Here is an 18,588-nt window from a genome sequence, read left to right on the forward strand (position 1 = left end):
TTTTAATGTGCTAATTCAAATGTTATCCTACAACTACGACAACAAAACAAACAAACCACCCTTCTACAAGTTAACACTGCACATCATCAGGGAGGGCAACATTTACAGGTGACAATTTGATTACCAACAGGGAGATTTGTAATCAATCCTTCATTAAACTGGTTGCCACTCAGCTACCGTTTTATTTTTATATCTCACTACGCCATTTTTCCAGATAGAGTCCCCAAAATGGCATACACAATTTTCATACATACCTTTATATGTATATGTAGGTCATTCAGAGCCTTATGGGTAATGACCAGCGCCTTGATTTACTACTTTAAAAGAGATGGGAACCCAGTGAAGACTAAACAAATTGGGGTGATATGCTACTCATTGGAAATCTCTACTTGCACTTGGCTACTGCACTGTGCTTCAATTGCAATTCCAAATGGATGTTATGGCCAGCCTCACACCTGGAAGTGGGGGAATGAATACTCTCATTTCCCTTGTATTTGTTTAGAAATTTACATCCCACCAACCTTTCTGTCCCAATAATGGGTCACTCGAAGTGGCTTCGTGTTTTCCTTCCATCCATGTTTTCATGTTTTTTAATCACATGACAGGGTTGCTTCTGTATGCCATCTCTCTCTTCTCCTCAAATCCCTTCTCAAAATCCATTATCTTCTTTAGCTCTGCCTTTTCTGAACCATCTGCCACTTGTCTGCAACTGTGTTGCATGCTGACCTTCCCCATCCCAATCTCTTCTACTGCTTGATCAGTTCTTGTCATTTCCCTCCATCTTATGCACCTAATGTAAACTCATCGTTTCTTGGCAAGGAGTCTTACTGTCTCTACAATACGTTTTGTGGCTGCTAAAGTACTATGATTTTTTATCAAACATAAAAAGTAGCTACATCAGATCAACTGACAGGACTAAAAAAAATCATTAAAATTAGCTAATTGAACAAAATTGACTTTTCTCTGTTTTAGTAAGAGTTTGTGCCTGGCTTTATACATACAGGGCAAAGTCTTATTTGGGTAATGGATTTAGTTACATTTATTTTGCATGCATGTTTGGATTATATGTGCAGAGAAGTATGTATCACAAAGCGTTTGAATGTGGACAGCGGACATTCAAATTCTCACTTGGCCACTAAGCTAACCAGGTAATTTTAGGCAAGTCACTCACAGCTTAACCTCCCCTTACAAGGTTGTTGCTGGACTAATCAGCTGCTCTGAGCTACACAGACAAAAAGTAGGATAGGAATATAAACAAACAACATCACAACATGATACATATTACACATACTGTTTTATTTGTAGCTCTGGAAAGGGCCACCCCTGCAATCAGTGGTGTCATAAGGAGGGTGGCACATGGGGTTCAGGCCCCCAATTAATGGCTCAGAGCCCAAGCCATCAGTGCTCCTCCCTGCATGGCACACTAGACCACCTAGTGCACAGTTTCTCAACCACCGGTCCCTGGACTGCTGCCAGTCCGTGAAGGGTTGAGTGCCAGTCCCTGACTGGGAGTCAAACTCTCCCTCAACAACTGCAATCAAGGCACTCACTTCCTCAATTTTGCACATGGCACAGAAAAGGGAGAGGAGGAGTATCATGGAGGCGCGGGACCCTGCTTCTGCCTTGCCTCCACGTGCTGCTGAGATTCCTACAGCTATCTTATTCCCTATCTTTACCGCTTCAAACTGTATGCGGCGCAGGGGCATCGACGAAAGGGTATGGCAGTGGGCACTACTCGAAGGGCTGCTGGTTCTTGCATACTCATAGTTTGCAGCCAAAGGTTGATTGATTGAAACCCAGCTGCCTGTTCCGGCCGAGGCGTCTTGAGAGGGAACGCTGTTTCCTTCTTGCATTGGCTGGTGGAAGACAGCGGACCCCTTTGTGACCTCGCCAGGGGGTGGTACCTCTGGCTGGGATCATGCCGTGGTGAGGGCTAAGCGGCGGAGGGAGAGAGGAGGGCTGCCTTGGCTCAGGCTTTGCAGAAAGGGAGTGCAGGTGGACCCTCCTCGGGGAAGGGGGAGCAAGCACGTATACCAAGGAGGGATAAGTGCTGGAGGAAGGCGGCGTGGGGAGGGAGTGTGGGGGAGAGGCAAGAGACCATTTTGTGCATTCATGCAAAAGGGTCATTGGAAGAATAGCACTGGAATGAAGTTATCCTGGGGATTTGATGCCCAGCATGGTTCATGTCTGATCCCAACTGATTTAAAACCAGCTGCCTGTTGCGGCCAAGGCACCTTGAGAGGGAACGCCATTTCTCTCTTGCATTGGTGGGGCGTTGTGGTCCCTCAGCCCCCTATAATCCCCTGGTCTGCACCACTGGTGGAAGATGGTGGTCCCCTTTATGACCTCGCCAGGCGGCGGGGGGCGGGGACCTCTGGCCGAGATCATGCCGTGGTGAGGGCTGAGCAGTGGAGGGAGGGAGGAGGGCTGTCTTGGCTCACCTCGCAGCAACGCACAGGCAGCATGTGGGACCACGTGAGCTTCGTGGCCCCAAAGGCAGGCTAGTGTGATTGGTGCATGCAGGGGAGTTGGGAGGAGGGTACAAAAGTGCATGCTGTGAGAAAGGATGGGGGGACACCTGCTACACTCTGGTGTGCAAGCACAGCAGCGGCAGCTCTTGGACCCTGGCGACCTTCCGAGTGCGGTCCGGTGCAACATTGCTTCGCCCACCCTGAACAGTGCCTTGTCTCCCCAGCGAGGAAGACAAGGCATTCACCACTACAACACCCCGCTCCCCCCGCCATCTCAGAATTTTCCCCTCCCCTTTAACACCAGGTCCCCACCGCTCTTCTTCACGTTTTCTTTCACCATTAAAAAATCACAAGCACCCTCACCCCACACATACTGGAGACCTATTTGTTCACCTTTTAGATTCAGGCTTTAAGATTCAGGGGTTCTCAACCTTGGGTCCCCAGATGTTGTTGGACTTCAACTCCCATAATCCCCAGCCATAATGGCCAAATGCCATTGTGGTTGGGGGTTATGGGAGTTTAAGTCCACCAACATCTGGGGACCCAAGGTTGAGAACCCCTAATATTCCATGTTTGCAAAAGATTCCAAATTTCATGATTTTAATGCTTATATTATTTTAATTGTAAACTGCCCAGAGATGCAACTTTTGGGCAGTATAGAAGTCTGTTAAATAGATAGATAGATAGATAGATAGATAGATAGATAGATAGATAGATAAAACTTGAAACCCCTTTACTAACTGCTGGTCTGGGAAATTGCGCATGAAGAATATAGCGGTCCTTGAAACTCTGCATGAAGAATTTAGCAGTCCTTGACTCCAAAAAGGTTGAGAAACACTGACCTAGTGGATAGGTCGGCCCTGGCTAGTGGCCATCACCACATTCTGTGGCATCAAACTCCATCAACTAATTATGTGCTGTGTGAAGAAGTACTTCCTTTTTGTCTATCCTAAATTTCCTGCTAATTAGGTTCACTGGACAACCCCTTATTCTAGTGTTGGGTGAGAGGAAGAAAAACTTCTCTCTATCCACTTTCTCCATACCATGTAGTTCCTGCACATAATACAGAATTATAAACCTCTATCGTGTTTCCTTTTAGTCCCCCTTTAATGTAGAAAAAGGTGACTAAGGGGGAGACATGGTAGTGAGCTATACAATTATGTATGATGCAAAGGACGTGCAGAGAGAGAAGCTTTTCTCCCTCTCACAATACTGAAAGCAGGGGTTTTCCTATGAAACTGATCAACAGGAACTTTAGGACAGACAAAAAGGAAGTACACAAGAATCCCTGTGACCAGAATAGTCAGGATGGGAACAATGTTTTTAATGCACAGCCCTACTTCTTTCCCCCAAACTCATGGTTCTCCTCTTCTTCCCCTTCTTGGAAGGAAGTCCCATTAACAGCAGTGAGGCTTACATATGAGTAAACATGAATAGAAGCCAACATTTATTCTTTTAAAATAAAAAGGGTGTGTGGAAGATAACAATAAAAACAGCCTTAGTTTTCCAAAAAGAGAAATAACTGCAAAGCGCAATGACTGGAAGAAAAGTGGAACAGTGGCAAAGGTGTGCTCTGGGGCAGAAGGCTGTGTGTGTGTGTGTGTGTGTGTGTGTGTGTCCGTCCGTCCTTGTGAGCCAAGCTCCAATACATCATTACTTATGTGGAAAACTATGCCTCCTTGAGTTCCCTATGATCTACCTACACCTTTCTTCATTGTACAAGTTTGACTCATAGCATTTTCAAGTCAAAATAAATGAGATCTGAAAAGAAATGTGTTTTACAGGGGTAGTGCAAATTCTACACAGCGTAACGAAAACATCATCTGGACACTCCATAACAACCCTCTAACTAGTCAGGATGGAATAAAACACCATCTGGAAAGGTCCATGTAACAATTCCTTTCAACCAGAAGAAAAACATCACAGAGCTTGACAAAGTTTAAACAGGTTTTATTGGCTGTTTGGGGGAAGTACAACAAGAAGTCTGATGATACTAAATATTCCTCAATATTTTATTTATCTTTATTCTTTTATCCCACCTTTCTAAAACACATTAAAATATTATCAAGCTGCAGAAAAGGATAAAAGGATGAGCACAAAACCTTTAAAATCCAATAATACACAAAAGTTAGTTTGGGGCCTTTTGTTGTAGGATTGTTTTTGTGGCCTGCCTCAAAAATCAACACCAAAAGGAGTCCGATGTTCCTCCCTTGGGAGGCTATTCCAAATTCAGAGTGCCACAACCCAAAGGGCCTTATTTTACCTTTGTTTGGCCCACGTACAGGAAGACTGAGCTAGGCCTCTCTTTATGGACTGAGACCTTACCTGATAGAATCAAGGAACATCAAACCTGATTGCTTTTTACAATTTGCATAGCAAATTCTATATTTTCCATATTCACTACTGTTTAATATTTTCAACAGTCCTAATAAAGCACAAGCCAAAGTTCTCTCATTCACCTTGCAAACCGATGCTGTTTTATCTCTTATTTGTATTGCTTAAATGTGTTTTTTGACAGGACACCCAAAGGCACAGCAATTGGTTACTTTCTCAGTACAGTGTTAAACTACAGTATCTTGACAAATAGCTGTTTCCATGGAGATCGCAAATGAATATTACCCATGTTGCAGTGAGCTTCTGATTTCATCTTGAACCATTAGCTGTCAAGCCACAGCTCATTCATTATTCATTTGCAGCAGGGAAATGGCTGAAACCCAGAACACTGAAGCAGATTAAAATCTGTTCACAAGGGCTAGAAGAAAACGAGTTTACTACTACAGAAAATTCACAGGTTCAAGTAATCTTTAAATACCTTTTCTAAATCTCTCACACATCATCCATTCAGTTTAAGTAATGCATACAATATACATTAAACTGATCTGGCTGAAATGCATCGAGTGTTTCTAAAAGGGTATTTTTTTTAAAGGTTTCCATATTTACATCTTAATTATTAAACTCTGGATGCATTTTAAAAGCTTAGGGTTTGGCAAAATACAAAAAAACAATCTATTTTAGATATGTCCATTGTATTCAAATTCAAGCCTATATGCATCTTTCTTTACTTTGGACTTCTATTCCCAATATAAAAATATATAAATCAGAAGGGCTCATCTAACAGGTGGTTTTTCATCATTTGAACATCTACAGTAAGTTCCCAGACTTATGACACAATTAGTTCCTGACAATTGTGTCTTAAGTCAAAACATCTTAACTCAAATCCTATTTTCCCATAGGAAACAGGGTTTGGTTTCTGAACCAGAGCTGGATACTCATATTTTTTTTCCTGCTGCTGTCAAAGCCAGTGGTGTGTCAGTAACAGACATGCAGAAATGCTGCAGATAAGTTAATGGTGGAGAATCTAAAACTGCTCACCCCGCATCCCACCCCACCCACTGCCTTCCCAGTTCCTTCCTGGAAGGAAGGAAGGAAGGAAGGAATCACATCAGGGGCGTAGCAAGATTGGAGAAGGCCCAGTGACAAGATTTTAAAATGGGCCCCTCGCTGATATACACACACAAACACACTTCACAATATATAGTGCACTCACACTCACATCCCCATTGTGAATACGGTGAATATCTAGTTCACGTTGAATTAAGTTTTTTTACTTTCTGCTCCTGCCGTTCTCCAAGAGACTCAGCATAATTCACAGGGGGTGCAACATGGGCAGGTGGGGAGTCATGTGCTGTGCCTCTGGGGGGCCCCTCGAGGCAGTGGGGCCCCAAGTTGACTGCCTCCCCTTGCCTAATGGTAGTTACGCCCCTGAATCACATCCTCCTCCTGGGCAATGGTTAGACAGGGAAATGATAAGAGTGAGCAGGAAACAGCATGTGGGTTGGGAACGAGTGCTGCTCTTTTCCTCTCACCATTTTCCTCTGGCACAGCAGCAAAGCATGCAGGAAGAGGAACTGAAGCAGCAGCAGCAGCAATGGTAGCGGGAGCATCTTGGACAGGTAAGTCAGACAACCCCTCCACAGCCTAAGATGCTGCAGCAGCAGCTCCCACCAGGACTGCTGCCACTCTCAAAGACAATATGGGCCTATGCCTCCATTGTTCCTTCTTCCTCCTCCTCCACCCGCCATCTGGTGCAGCTTCCTCTCCAACATCAAGTGTTGTAAAGTTGAAACAAGGAGGCAATTTACAAGCATCCTAAGTGCTGGTCATCTTAACTCAGAGCATCTTAAGTCAAGGATTGCCTGCATTTAAATTTAATGTGGCTAGAATTCCATCATTAAATGCAAAAAGTAGCTAGCAAATCCATTTTTTCTTTTTTCTTTTAACAAAAATGAAATTCTATTTTCATTGTTTTCTGCTGAAGGAATAACTTCACCACTCAGGGTCATAGCGACCATTGAGCAAGGGGGAGGGACAATTATCCCCAGGTACCAAGGGTCTGGGGCCCCCCTAAGGCTCCCCCTCACCCAGCGTGCCCCATCCCACACCCAGATGGTGAGCAAAGCGCTTGCCGGCAGGGAGAATGAGGCACACCCCTCCCCTCTCCAGCTAGTGTTTCATGCTGGCTGGGGAGGGATGGACTCTCCCCACCACGGGCATTGACCCCTCCCCTGCATCTGACATTAGGCCCAAGGGGGACGGGGCCAGTGCTGAGAACGGGCTGTGACAGCCCCAGCAGAGTTTCATTTCACCTGTCAGTGGTTGGTGGAGTTGTTGAAGGGAAGCTCCTTTCTCTGGAACCCTAACCCTAAGCCCGGAAAGGAGCTCCCTTTCAGCAATTCCACCAACCGCTTACAGGGGAAATGACTCTGCCAGTGCTGTCACAGCCCCATTGTCGGCACTGTACCCTCCCCCTTGTGCATGACATCAGATTCAGGGGGCGTGGCCTGGGGCACGCATGTACTTTGCACACATGAAGGAACAGCCGGGGGGCAGGGGAGAGGACTTTGTCCTCCAGCCCCTTCCAAGCTCCCTACACCCCTGTCACCCATGGTCTTTAAAATAAAAGCTGAAACGAGAGTTATGACCTTAGAATGCTGGATTTCATCCTCTAAAGCAGAACAAATTTTGATTGGGGAAAAAATAAATAAATCTCTGGTTAGTGGTTTTATAGATAGATGTGAGTTATGAGTATTTTTCTATAATATAATTACAAGCCAAATTACAGATTCCAATATATTGTTCATGTGTAGGGGTTGACAGTTTTGTAAAATGTTCAGTGTTTCTCCATATGGAAACTATTATATCCCTAGAAGTTTCTATGACACCAAAGGGAACAGCAAAACAGCAGGAAATCTATCACAAAATCCTTCGCACATGGTCTCATTTGCGAGAAGTTATGTCTCATTTGTTAGAGATCAGTGCCTAGTGTTTAATTCTTCTGTGTAAAACACACACACACACACACACACACACATACCGCTGCTGCTCACTCTAAATGAGATCAGATTATGTATCCTCATTTAAATTATTGCCTGTTAAGAACTGATCTGTGACAGGCGCGTAACAATGATAGGGCAAGGGGAGACAGTTGTCTGGGGGCCCCACTGCCTGGAGGGGCACCCCAGAGGCACCTCATGTGACTCCCCATTGCCCCCTGCCCAGCCCCATAGCCTCTCAGCCACTTGCCCTCTTCGCCGTCTCTCCTGCTTGTTCTGCTGGCCCGCAATCGAAGCAGCAGGCAAGCTGCAAAGAGCTCCTTTTCTCCCGCCTCTCAGCTGATCGGCGGGTGGGCGGGGCTTCCACGGAGGTCTCCGTGTAGGCCGCAGTGAAGCCTGAACTCGAGTAGGGCCCAAGCAAGCCAGGAAGGAGGAGGCAGCCAGAGTGTTCTCTGCAGCAGAAGACTCCTTGCTGCCCTGCTCAACCCAGACCAGCATTTGCCAGGTAGAGTGTGAACTCCTTTTTGTGGTTACCTTTCCCGCCCCCCCCCCCCCATTTAGGGATCTGCTTGCCATAGGGCTTGGATAGGGGGGAGGAGGGACCGAGAAGTCTCTGAATATTTATTTTGAAACAGCTTGGAAAATTTGCTAACTTAAAAAAAACTATCTAAAAAGTCCTATAAGTGGCTTGTTTCATGGCAGAAAATTGCAAAAACTTCTGGAACAGTATTTTGTTAATTTTATTTATTCATTCATTCATTTATAAATGCACTTATGTTCAAGTTGTTTTGCAACCCAGAAGGTCTGAGTGAGAACTGTGAAGCATGCCTTCTGCTTTTATTTTATTTTATTTTTCTTGTGTGTGAACTGCTCCCCAATAACTTGCAGGGACTTCAGGGTAAATCTGGCCAACATGTGAATGCAGCACCTCCATTCCAGAGGAGATGTGTGTTAAAGGGCTTTAAAAGCCTCCTGTGAAAAACCTCCTGCAATCAAACTTGACTGAATTTGTTCAGAATTCTGAGAAAACAAACATAGGCTCACCCTGCATGGTTGAAAGTCTCCTTTGCTAATCTGCAGCGAGGGGCCCATTTTAATAATTCATCTTTCTAGTGTGTTCTAGGCATTAAAAGTAATACAAATGTATAGTACTCAATGTATATCACTATATATTGTGACGTGTGTGTGTATTCAGTGAAATGTATTTGCAGGCAGCATACTTATTTTGGAATATCAGACTTAAATCCTTGGGGGCCTGGGGTGTGCGGAGGCCCTGGACTTGGGGGGGGGCATTTTAAAATCTTGTCTCTGGGCCCACTCCAACCTTGCTACGCCCCTGATCTGTGACACACATAATTGGTTTAATGTCAAGGTGGAAGGTTGTCATCAGGTAATGAGGAGATGAGCTATTCGTAAGGTGACAACCCAGTGGAGAATTGCCTTGTCTCTGTAACCACTCCTTTTCAGTATTTACAAATAATTTTGTTTCTGAACCTGATGAAGGCTACATGCATTTGGTACGATCATAGGGATTTTTCACATATTTTTTTTCTACTCTATCTGAATACAGCTACTTTTACTGAAGGTCAAAATGAAATTTTGGTCAGTTCATTTTGATACAGGAGAATTGTCCATTTAAATGCTCACTCGTATTACAAAAGATGTACTGAAACCTTATAGCTCAGTATCAGAGAAAGAAATGGGAAAGGGTTAAATTCAAGTTCAGGAATTTAAAAGTGGTGTGATTCTTTTAAAAAGTCTTCCCTTGTTATTCACCAGAATGTTTAATAGAGCTAATGAATATGTATGCATACTTGTGTTTTCAAGACCAATTTCTTGCAGCTGAAACTCATATTGCATCTTGGTTTTTAAAGGAAAGTGCCAGAACATAGGAACATAGGAAACTGCCTTATACTGAGTCAGACCATTGGTCTGCCTAGCTGGTCTTGACAGACCAGAGGAGAAGAGAGCTGATCTTGTAGTAGCAAGCATGACTTGTCCCCATAACAAAGCAGGGTTAGATTCTCTACCCTGGCAGCATATGAAAGGGAGAATAGAAGTGTGAGCACTGTCAGATATTCCCTTTAGGGGATGGAGCTGCTCTGGGAAGAGCATCTAGGTTCCAAGTTCCCTCCCTGGCATCTCCAATATAGGGCTGAGAGAGACTCCTGCCTGCAACCTTGGAGAAGCCTCTGCCAGTCTGTGTGGACAATACTGAGCTAGATGGACCAATGGTCTGACTCAGTATATAGCAACTCCCTATGTTCCTAGCTCAGTATTGTCTTCACTGACCGGCAGCGGCTTCTCCAAGGTTTCAGGCAGGAGTCTTTCCCAGCCCTACAGGGATTTAACCTGAGACCTTCTGCATACAGATCAGATTCTCTACCCTGAGCTACAGCCCAGTGGTAACTGGAATTATAACAGCCATTGTCAGGGGCCAGGGCCTCCACACCGGATAAAGAATCACCCAGCTTTGAACATGTAGACATCTACCTCAAGAAACCATGTCTTGACATACAATACAACAAATATTTATATACCACTTTTTAAAAAAAAGTTCCCAAAGTGGTTTATATAGTTTTAAACAAATAAATAAAAATGGCTCCCTGTCCCCAAAGGGCTAACAATGTTTAGATAGCAACAGCCATTGGAGGGATGCTGTGCTGGGGATGGAAAGTGCCTCTTTGCTCACTTAGCAGAGGAGATGGCTGGGCTTCATGTTACTACCCAACCTCTAACTTCTCATTTTTAAGCTGCAGAAACATTTTGAGTTCTTTGGAAGCCAGAGTGGAAATTCCCCAAACCTTGATCAGCTACAATGCCTACTTGACAAGGTGACTAATAAGCCACAGATGATTTAAATACGGTTGGCTCATGCTGGACCTCTGCCACTTAAACCCAAACCACCAAATTTTGTTTTGTTGTAAAGAGAGAGAAAGTGAGTGAGTGAGTGAGTGAGTGAGTGTGTGTGTGTGAGTGTGTGTATGTTAAGGAATACAACTGAATACATCTCAGACACATCCAAGGTTCTATTGCCCTGCTGGTGTCAGCTGCCCAATGAAGATTTTTCTGTGACGTTCAGAGGTTGCCAACATAAGTTGGCTTGAATGCATACAGATATACCCACAAACAGTGTGGGTGTTTTTCTCCTTAAGAATTAATTCTGCTCCCCTCCAAGTGCATTCCTCAAATTACATTTTTCCTCTGAATCCTATTATATTTTGACACTCCCCTCCCTGCATCAGGAAGGGTGACTACCTTGCCCTTTCCCAAGCACCTACCATGTTTATCTAATTAACAAAGTAGGTTTAAAACACACACACACCCCTTGAAAAATACTAATCAAAGGGCTTTACAGCTGCCACAAGCCCCACTTATTGATGAAGGCACCTCCACTCCTCCTTGGAAGAACTCTGAGGTCATAGTAGCAAGCACGTAACAGGAGAGGCTACAAGAAACATTCAGAAGAAGAGGAGGAGATGACTGTGTGGTAAGGTGATTAGAGTGATGGATTAGGACTGGGGAGATCTAGGTTCAAATCTGCGCTTAACCATGAAGCTCCATGAGTTACTCTGGGCCCATCACGTGTCTCTCAGTCTAACCTACCTCACAATGTTGTTGGGAGGATAAAAATAACTATGTACACTACTCAAACTGAGTTCCTTCCTTGGAGAAAGAGCAGGATATAAATGTATGAATAAATAAGCAAGCAAGCAAGAGAAGATGCTACATCTGCAAGGCCAGATTAAGGAGCCTACAGCGAATGGGAGAGAAGGGCCAAAATTGAGGGCCTAAAGATACAGGGTTAATCTGGCCCTGTACATCTGACCAAAAGGGAATGAAATCACTTCTAGGCCCACCAATCAATTTCTGTATGCCTGGATGTACCCTTAATTACATCAAGGACAAAGACCTATTTGGACGTTCACTGAAGGCACTCTACCGGCATCGAGACTGGTCAACAGATATCAGAAATTCCAACATTTACCGCAATTTGCCTATATACAGATCCTCTTATAATGGGCAGTGTTCTGTAGAAAGGCAGATGCATGATAGGGATATGCTCTTAAGCCAAAGTATAGCAAGAAAAACCCAGACAAATGCCTTGGGATGCTTTGGGGAAGGCGCAGGACCTGCAACATTATTTAAATTATTTATATTTCCAATTTACGTAGTCTGTCAGGAAACATGCAATTGCAGATTGTTGTTTAAAATCTATTAGACAGGAGGTGGCATAAAGCACTCATGTTGTATTCAGCATGTCAGCAAGTAAGAGTTTCCCGGATTGCCCACTCCTCCCCCAGCCCAGTGGAAGAAGCAACTGCGGTTAAAGGCAGTGGGGCAGGGGGAGCCAGTCAAGTGTAGCTGACGGCACTCAGCAAAATCCCTGCAGACTACTACTCAGCAAGGCAGACATAACAGCAGAGTGCATCCTGTCACAGAGAGGTTCTGTCAGCTTTTCCACTGCAGCAAAGCGAGATTTGCCAAAGCATCACTTTTACAGACCTTTGCACCCAGGGTTTCTTCTTTGAAACAGCTTAACAAGAACTGGGAAAAGAGACACATTTAAAATAAAGGGCCAATTCACACATTTCCACTCCACTTGCACACACTTTACAGGGCCTTTGTGCATTCAGGAAACCCAATTCAGCAGATTTCTGCCAAAAGTGAAGCACTCAAATGCCCCATTGATTTCAGTGGGGAACTTAAACTTAAAGACTTGAAAGTGCTTAACTTGTGCTGGACGACACCCAACGTGTGTGTGAGGCACTGTAAAAACTGCCCACCAGTTAGTTTAGACAAGGGGCTCTCCAAGGAGATGAATTTTCAAATAGGATTGACAGTTGAAGTGACAGATGAACAGTTTTCCTGAGGGCTACAGAACAAACTAGACTGGATGGTAAACACATTAGCTAGTTGAGGGCAATTTTATCTAAAAGAGCAACCATGAAGTGTCCCAGAATTAGAGCCACGGCAAAGAGGTAGGGGGTGTTTAACCTGCACCTCCATACCATCTTCCCTACTGGAAATCCCATTTGAAGCTGCTACAAATCCCTGAAGGTGCCATTTGCCTCCTCAGGACCTTATCAGTAGTGGCCCCTCATCTTTGGAATGCCCTTCCAGAGGCATTTGGCAATTAGCCTTAACAAGAATCTAAAATACTCTCCTTCTTAAAGCAGCATTTGAAAATTAGTTTTCATCAGGTTTCTGGTTGTAATCAGTCCAATCTACCATTTTATATTGCTGCTGTTTCATTTTTATGCTTGCTTTATTGTAAACCACCCCCCGCACCAATGTGCTGATGGAGCAGCAGATGAATATTTGAAAATAAATAAGTACAGGAGGACCTTGATATCTCCGGATTTGTTATCCACAGATTCATGTATCCGCGGCCGGGTAAGACACCCAATTTCAGAATACGTGGGGCGGCAGGGACATGCCGACCTCGCATTTCAATGGGTTGGAGGTGGCCGGAAATGACCGCAAAGATTATTTCTGGCTGCCATTTTGTGTTTTGGGGCCTGAAAATGGCTCTATTTTAAAAGAAATTTTAAAAGGAGATTTTCAGGGCACAGTGCATCTCAGGGGACCAGCAAAGCATGGTAGGAAGCTTCCTCAAGCATCCCCCCACTCACACAATTTGTCTCATTTTCTGTCATTTTTGATGGTTTTCCTGATGACTGGGAACCTAACCCGCACGATCCCACAGCCCCCAATGACTCAATATTCATGGTTTCCATATCTGCAGTTGCAGCCAGGAACTGAACCTCTGCAAATATCAAGGTTCTCCTGTGCATGCTTCAGCAGCATTTCAGGAGCCCACAGAAGCTTCAAGGAGCAACTTTCAATGGCAAAGTGGTGCAGAGGCAAAGGGTTAAACATCATTGCCTCATGATGCAGTCCAATCCAGATTGGGCCCCTATGTTGCTATTATGAAAGCTTTTATTCACAGACTCCTTTTCAACAAATAAATTCTCAAAGCAGTTTACATAAGATGGATCCCTGTGCTCAAAGGGTTCACAGTCTAAACAGAAACATAATGATTATTTTAAACTGAAAATACCACTTAGCCCAAAACATGTGATGTTATTTAACATCACATTTGGTTTTAGAGTTTCTAAAGACTAAGAAATATCCCTTAGTCTCTCTAGTGGGGATATCATCCACTACTACTACTACTACTACTACTACTATGGATTTTTATATACTGCTCTTCAACCAAAGTTCACAATGCAGTTTACAAAGAAAATACATAAATTAAATAGTCTTATGTTTTTATCTCCCTTTCACATAATACTAGAACCATGAAATTGATTGCCAAGAAATTTAGGACCAACAAATGGAGCACTTTTGTCTCTCTGTCTCTCTGTCTATCTTTCTATCTATCTCTCTATCTATCAAACTTCTATACCACCCAAACTTTTGTTTCTGGGCAGTTAACATAAAACAATTAAAACATACAACGCATAATCAACTTGTGGAATTCTCTGCCACAAGATGTGGTGACACCCAAAAACCTGGATGGCTTTAAGAGGGGTTTGGATAATTTCATGGAGGAGAGATCTATAATCAGCTATTAGTCGGAGGGCTGTGGGCCACCTCCAGCCTCAAAGGCAGGATGCCTCTGAGTACCAGTTGCAGGGGAGTAACAGCAGGAGAGAGGGCATGCCCTCAACTCCTGCCTGTAAGCTCCCAGTGGCATCTGGTGAGAACAGGATGCTGGACTAGATGGCCTTGGGCCTGATCCAGCAGGGCTGTTCTTATGTAGTGTGAAAAACACTACTAAAATCTCCTTGATGTAGATACACCAGTGAGAACTGGTGTCATCTCTGGAGCACTGGGACAATCTCTACACATTTGACAATCCTTAAGGGAAAGTTGTAGGCCAACAGTTAAACTTTTAGCTCTCTGGATGTGAACTACGGCAGCCTTGAGCTATATAACAGTGGGCTCTAAACATCTGGATTTACACTACTTAGCTCATGGTAGTACTTCCCATAAAAGAAAGAAGAGTTGTACTCACTAAAGGGGCGCTTGCAGAGAAAGGAGTTTGGATATAGTTCATAGCTGCCATGTTGGACCAAAATATGAAATTAATGGCTTCCTCATTCTTTATGGATCATAAAATCTTGAAAACAACCATAAAACTTTAACAGCTCATTCCTTCATATTTGCAATATACTTTATCCTGATTAATGGGTTTGCTATAAAGGCTCAAGGGTTTGGGTCAATGTTGATATGTTAATATAATTAGAATTAAATCTCATTTCATATATGTTATCAGAATCCCACCACTTAAGCAAATGACAAAGATAATAATTGTTAATTCCCCCTCAAAAAGGGCAAAGTTTATAACTTCTATAACAGGTAGCATGATCATCACCATGCCTCTGTAGGAGAAGTAACCTTCTGAGATTTCCAGCAAAGAGACAAGAGCTAATTCTTCTGGCATGGTGTGAAATGAGTTCTATCATGCTGTGCCACAGCAAAGCAGGACAGTGTCATTTCCCAGTATCCTATTCCCCCTATTGAGGGGAGTTTCCAGTTTGCAGCTGCTTGCCATGTCTAGACACATTCAATGCATATGTGATGTGCATCCCTGATAAATGAGCATCCCCAGGGGATATGCATCCCCAGATAATGGAGCAAAGAGGCACCTTTTAAAAGTGGTGATTCTCTTTATCAGGGGGAGAGCAACTGGCCCCATCCACCCCCAGCACAGCATCCCTCCAGTGGCTGTTGCTGGTGTCGGTCTTATGTGTCTTTTTTAGATTGAGCACCCTTTGGGGACAGGGAGCCATTTTATTTATTTCTATATCTATGTAAACCACTTTGGGAACTTTTGTTGAAAAGCGACATATAAATATTGGTCATATTCATATGTAATACAGTATGTTCAAGTTTTTGTTATTTCTCCATTAAAGAGTAGCTGTGTTACTTTTTGGCAGCCAGAAGTGTTATGCCACCTAAAGACCCTCTAACAGAGTCAGGTTAAAGTTCTGAGTACTGCCACTGCTTCAAAATTGTAAGAAATCGCAGGAGCAGGCTTCCTCATGTCCAGAATTCCTTTGGAGGAGAAAGCACTGGAGATTTGAGCCACTTTGTAGAGCAGGGCTGCACAATTTCAGCCCTCCAGCTGTTGCTGGATGGCCTAGATTGGTCCCTGTAGACAGGGATGAAGGGCATTGTAGTCCAACGTCTGCAGGGCGCTTTCCAGACTAGCTGCTCATCAGCAGCAAAATGCCTCCGTTCGGGCAAGTCTCATTTGGAACGTACACAGCAGGGCACTTCCCAGACTAGACGCTACAACGGGGTCAGGATGTTCTACACTTTTTGTGTCGTGACAAAGCAGTCCCTACGCGGACAGCAGGGTGCCGTTCACATTTCCAGTGCCTTGTTGCGAATTTAATCACTGTGATATAGAGCAAAGATGTCTTATATCTGGTGTGAAAAAGTTGCTGGTTTGGGGGGTTGTTAGTTGCTTCGAGACTGCTCCCCCTGCTGTTGACAATCCAAATGTGACTTGCCCAAACAGAGGTATTTTGCTGCTGATGAGCAGCTAGTCTGGAAAGCATCCAGGGGGAGCAGTCTCGGAAACAGACTGGTTCCAGATCAGCAAAGGCTGTATACTTTCTCCTCCTTTATTCAGTTTATATGCTGAACATATACTGAGAGAAACTGGATTGGAAGAAGATGAGCGTGGTTTTAAAGTTGGAGGAAGAAACATCAATAACTTCCGCTACGCTGATGAAACCACTCTGATAGCTGAGAATGTGGATGATCTGCAAGCTCTAGTAATGAAAGTCAAGGAGCACAGTGGAAAAAATGGGACTACAACTAAATGTGATGAAGACTAAACTAATGACAACGGGTACAGCAACCAGACTCAGAATTGATAATGAAAACACTAAAGTGGACTTTGGGGTAAATCTAGCCGATATGTGAATACATCCCCTCCATTCCAGAGGCGATGCAACTTAAAGGGCTGTAAAATCCCCATGTGAAAAGCTTCCAGGAGTGGAGGAGACACTGCACCAGGGCTGGGTTCTAGCTCCAAAGGCAGATGCTTGTCTGGATTCTCGGGTTTCTCTCCCAATAGTAGGGAGCAGAGGTTCTCTTACCCCTGGACTTCGGGGTCGATGATGCTTAGGGGGATGATGCTTAACTTGTAGCAGGGGGGAGGGCTCCAAAGGCCTTATCCATAATTACCTAGGATCCATAATTACCTAGGTGCACCTCTTCAAGGGAGAGAACTGTCATTGACTGAAGCATGGGCTGAATCCTCTTTCTCTGATAAGAACTCCTCTGAGACTTGATTCAGAGACTCTGCATGAACCCAACACCTTAGGAAGCTACCTTCTACTGCATCCAACCATTGGTCCATCTAGCTCAGTATTGTATACACTGACTGGCAGTGGCTCTCCAAGATTTCAGGCAGGAATCTTTCCCAGCCCTACCATATTGAAGCTGGGACCATCTGTATGCAACACAGATGTTCTGCCACTGAGGGCAGAGGGTGCTGATGTGGCCGCCACCAGGGGGAGTGGCTAAAGGCACCTTTAACTGTAAATTATTAGGTGCTTCCCTCCCATTCCGCTGCACCTGAAAGCTCTTCCCAGCAGCAGCGTGCCCCCACCCAGTAAGGCAGAGGATCGCCTCCACCGTTCCGGTGGCAGAGGCTGTTCACATGGCCAGCAAATGGTCTCCACGCATGTGTGGAGGCCAGGTGAGTGGAGGCGTTTATCCTCGACCGCAGCGGGTGCTGGGTGGCGTGCCACTACTGGGAAGAGCTTTCAGGTGTGGCGGTACAGGAGGTAAGCACCTACTAATTTACCCTTAAAGGTTCCTCCCATTGCGCACACACACCCCGGTGAAGGCTGCACCAGCTGCCACTGCCTAAGGGGAGTATCTCACAGCAGACAACAGTCACCTGTCTAAATGCAAAGGTGCTTCCAGCCTTCAGCTACCTCTCCTTCCTCCTTTTCTGTTCCAAACTGCTCAGATACTGTTTCTTCACTCACACACACACAAACCCTTACATCAGCTCCTTCCCCTTAACTGGGCGGAGGGGGTGGGGTGTATACCCAGATTCCCAAACCCATTCAAAACACTACCAGATACCTCCCAACCATCCTAGTCCATTAACAAGTGATCCACTTGAAAAGGGGATGACAGGAAACTATCTTCAACAGTTGAGGGAAACCATACAAACATAGGAAGTTGCCATATACTGAGTCAGACCATTAGTCTATCTAGCCCAGTATTGTCTTCACAGACTGGCAGCAGCTTCTCCAAGGTTGCAGGCAGGAGTCTCTCTCAGCCCTATCTTGGAGATGCCAGGGAGGGAACTTGGAACCTTCTGCTCTTCCCAGAGCGGCTTCATCCCCTGAGGGGAATATCTTACAGTGCTCATACTTCTAGTCTCCCATTCATAGGCAACCAGGGCAGACCCTGCTTAGCTAAGGGGACAAGTCATGCTTGCTCCCACAAGACCAGCTCTCCTCTCCAAGACATGTTGCTCTGAAGAACAAAGTACAGATGGCCTGGGGTATTTGAGGGTTGCTGAGCCCACAGTTGCCCCTGCCTCCAGTCACAAGGCCAGCTGATCCACATTCTCTCAGATGGTTGGGACTGGGCCACCCAAACTGGAAGCCTCCATATGTTGCTGAACTACAACTCCCATAATCCCCAGCCACAATAAATTGTAGATGGGGCTCAAGGGAGTTGTAGTTCAGCAGCATCTGGAGGCTCCCAGTTTGGGAACCACTGGACTGGGCTACAAA

General features: G+C 44.7%; 1 protein-coding gene and 1 long non-coding RNA gene across 7 annotated transcripts in view; one reads left to right on the forward strand and one right to left on the reverse strand.

Moving 5' to 3' along the window:
- DCLK1 (doublecortin like kinase 1) overlaps nt 1-18,588 on the reverse strand; it is a 399,204-nt gene that overhangs the window by 226,596 nt on the left and 154,020 nt on the right. The gene's annotated exons all lie outside the window — the stretch shown is intronic.
- Nucleotides 8,206-18,588, forward strand: part of LOC128349336 (uncharacterized) — a 92,053-nt gene continuing 81,670 nt past the window's right edge. The window contains exon 1 of the long non-coding RNA XR_008318751.1: nt 8,206-8,309. This is a non-coding gene — a long non-coding RNA (uncharacterized LOC128349336). The remainder of the gene's footprint in view (nt 8,310-18,588) is intronic.

This window comes from Hemicordylus capensis, chromosome 3 (assembly GCF_027244095.1).
Source record: "Hemicordylus capensis ecotype Gifberg chromosome 3, rHemCap1.1.pri, whole genome shotgun sequence".
NCBI lineage: Eukaryota > Metazoa > Chordata > Lepidosauria > Squamata > Cordylidae > Hemicordylus > Hemicordylus capensis.